At 37.8% G+C, this 3,598-nt stretch overlaps 1 pseudogene; it reads left to right on the plus strand.

Moving 5' to 3' along the window:
• The first annotated feature begins 1,804 nt into the window (after positions 1 to 1,804).
• LOC696268 (putative ribosome biogenesis protein RLP24 pseudogene) lies at positions 1,805 to 2,562 on the plus strand (annotated as a pseudogene).
• Positions 2,563 to 3,598: the final 1,036 nt, after the last annotated feature.

Raw genomic sequence — 3,598 nt, forward strand, 5'->3', positions numbered from 1 at the left:
ATATCCCCTTCACCAAAGAAAAAAGTGCTTTGTTAAATGGGTCCTGTTCCTCGTGTCACTCAACTGGGTGAGACCCTCCAACAGGAGTTGTCAGACACTCTATACAGGAATGATTTTACTGGCATCAGGTTGGTGCCCCTCGAGCTCAGAGGTCTCAGAAGAAGGAGTAGTCACCCATCTTTGTGGTTGTCCATCTTCCTTGAGTGACATCTCCAGTTGCGGGAGCAAATAGATGAATAGGGCCTGAAGTGAACCCCTAGCAAACTGCAGCAGCCATACAGAAGGGGGACCTGACCATTGAAAGAGAAACAACAAAAGCAGAAAGCAACAACAGCATCAACAACAACAACAACACAAAGCCCCCACAAAATCCCCATCCGAGAGTCAACAGCCTCAAAGAACAAAACCAGATAAACTCAAGATGAGAAAGAATCGACAAAAAAACTCCTGAAAACCCAAAAGGCCAGAGTGCCTTTTCTTTTCCAAATGATCGCAATGTCTCTCCATTAAGGGTACAGAACTGGACAGAGGAACAGATGAACGAATTGACAGAAATAGGCTTCAGAAGATGGGTAATAAAAACTATGCTGAGCTAAAGGAACAGGTTCTAACCCAATGCAAAGAAGATAAGAACCTTGATAAAAGGTTAGAGGAATTGCTAACTAGAATAACCAGTTTAGTGAGAAACATAAGCAACGTGATGGAGCTGAAAAACACAGCACGAGAACTTCATAAAGCATACACAATTATCAATAGCCAATTTGACTAAACAGAAGAAAGTATATCAGAGTTTTGAAGGCCACCTTGCTGAAATAAGGCATGCACACAAGACTAGAGAAAAAAGAATGAAAAAAAATGAACAAAGTCTCCAAGAAATACGGGACTTCATAAAAAGACTGAACTTATGATTGAGTGGAGTACCAGAAAAAGATGAGGAGAAGGGAAACAAGATGGAAAACACACTTCAAAACATTATCCAGGAGAACTTTCCCAACCTGGCAAGACAGGCCAACATGCAAATTCAGGAAATACAGAGAACACCATTAAGCTACTCCATGAGAAGATCAACCCCAAGACACATAGTCATCAGATTCTCCAAGGTCAAAATGAAGGAAAAACTATTAAGGGCAGCCAAAGAGAAAGGTTATGTCACCTACAAAGGGAAGCCCATCAAACTAACAGTGGGCTTCTCAGCAGAAACTCTACAAGTCAGAAGAGATTGGGGGCCAATATTCAACATCCTTAAAGAAAAGAATTTTCAACCCAGAATTTCATATCATCCAATCTAAGCTTCATAAGTGATGGAGCAATAAAATCCTTTCCAGACAAGCAAATGCTGAGGGATTTTGTTACCACCAGGCCTGCCCTATGAGGGCTCCAGAAAGAAGCTCTAAATATGGAAAGGAAAAACCAGTATCAGCCACTGCAAAAACATACCAAAATATGAAGAACAAAGATACAACGAAGAAATTACATCAACCAGTGTGCAAAATAACCAAATAACAGCATGATAACAGGATCAATTCACATATAACAATACTAACCTTAAATGTAAATGGGCTAAATGCCCCAATTAAAAGACACAGACTGGCAAACTGAAGAGACAAGACCCATCAGTGTGCTGTATTCAGGAGAGCCATCTCACTTGCAAAGACACACATAGGCTCAAAATAAAGGGATGGAGGAAAATTTACCAATAAAATGGAAAGCAAAAAAAAAGCAGAGGTTGCAATCTTAGTCTCTGAAAAAATAGACCTTAAACCAACAAAGGTCAAAATAGACAAAGGAGGTGTCACTTCCTCTCAAGCTTGGCGTTTGTTTGGTGGGGTCCCACACGGGTTCAAGATGCGTATTGAGAAGTGTTATTTCTGTTCGGGGCCCATATACCCTGGACACGGCATGACGTTCTTCCGCAACGATTGCAAGGTGTTCAGATTTTGCAAATCTAAATGTCATAAAAAGTTTAAAAAGAAGCACAATCCTCACAAAGTTAGGTGGACCAAAGCATTCCAGAAAGCAGCTGGTAAAGAGCTTACAGTAGATAATTCATTTCAATTTGAAAAATGTAGAAATGAACCTATCAAATACCAGCGAGAGCTATGGAATAAGACTATTGATACAATGAAGAGAGTTGAAGAGATCAAACAGAAACGCCAAGCTAAATTTATAATGAACAGATTGAAGAAAAATAAAGAGCTACAGAAAGTTCAGGATATCAAAGAAGTCAAACAAAACATCCATCTTATCCGAGCCCCTCTTGCAGGCAAAGGGAAGCAGTTGGAAGAGAAAATGGTACAGCAATTACAAGAGGATATGGACGTGGAAGATGCTCCTTAAAAATCTCTGTAACCATTTCTTTTGTGTACATTTGAAAATGCCCTTTGGATACTTGGAACTGCTAAATTATTTTATTTTTTACATAAGATCACTTAAATGAAAAGTGATTAAAACACATCTTTCCTACATTGCCATCTACATAACATCAGATATTACGGATGTTAGATTGCATCTCAGTGTTAAATCTTCACTGATAGATGTACTTAAGTAAATCATGAAAATTCTACTTATAACTATATAAGTGAATTGTGGATGTAAAATGGTGATGCCATTTGGATAATGGCACTAGGCATCATTTGCATAGTAACTAATGGCAAAAATGCATGGCTAGTGATGTATAAAATAAAATATTCTAGGCAGTAAAATATTCCCTTTGTTAATGTTATAGATGGGGGGGATACAAAAAGGAACTAACAATTTGTATGGCAGTGTCAGATATTATTTTTATTTTAGTATTTCCTGTATTGGTTTATTTGCACCTTAGAAGAGCATAACGACATTGTTTGATAAAGCCTAAATTATGCTGGACTGTTTTGACCTGGTTTAACCCTTCTGATAGGTAGTTGTGGATGTTGGGGATGAGAACTGAATAATCTTTGGCTGGAGTGACACTGCACTCTAGAATTTTCACTTTGGAAAATATTCAGTTCTAACTTGTGATTCCTGGTAGAACAAACTTTATTTTTCTAGCCCAACAATGATCTAGAAGCAGAGGAATCCCAGCGCCTTTTAAAAGTTATTATGTGGCTTTCTTTTAAAAAGCTCCTGTTTTTGCAAAGTAGAATTTGTGGGTACAACATATGTTCATTATTTGTACATAAAATAAAACCATTTAAAAAGTGAAAATAATAATAAAAAAAAAAAGACAGAGAAGGACATTACATACTGGTAAGGGGAACAATTCAGCAAAAAGAGATATCCAATTTAAATATATACACCCAACACAGGAGCACCCAGATTCATAAAATGAGTTCTTAGAGACCTACAAAGAGACTTAGACTTCCACACAATAATGGTGGGAGACTTTAACACCCCACTGTCAGTATTAGATCAGCGAGACAGAAAATTAACTAGAACATTCACGACTTGAACTCAGCTCTGGATCAAGTGGACCTAGTAGACATCTACAGAGCTCTCTACCCCAAATCAACAGAATATACATTCTTTCCAGTGCCAAGTGTCACATATTATATAATCAACCACATAACTGAAAGTAAAACACTCCTCAGCAAATGCAAAAGAACAGAAATAATAACAAACA

This window comes from Macaca mulatta, chromosome 6, assembly GCF_049350105.2.
Source record: "Macaca mulatta isolate MMU2019108-1 chromosome 6, T2T-MMU8v2.0, whole genome shotgun sequence".
Lineage (NCBI taxonomy): Eukaryota > Metazoa > Chordata > Mammalia > Primates > Cercopithecidae > Macaca > Macaca mulatta.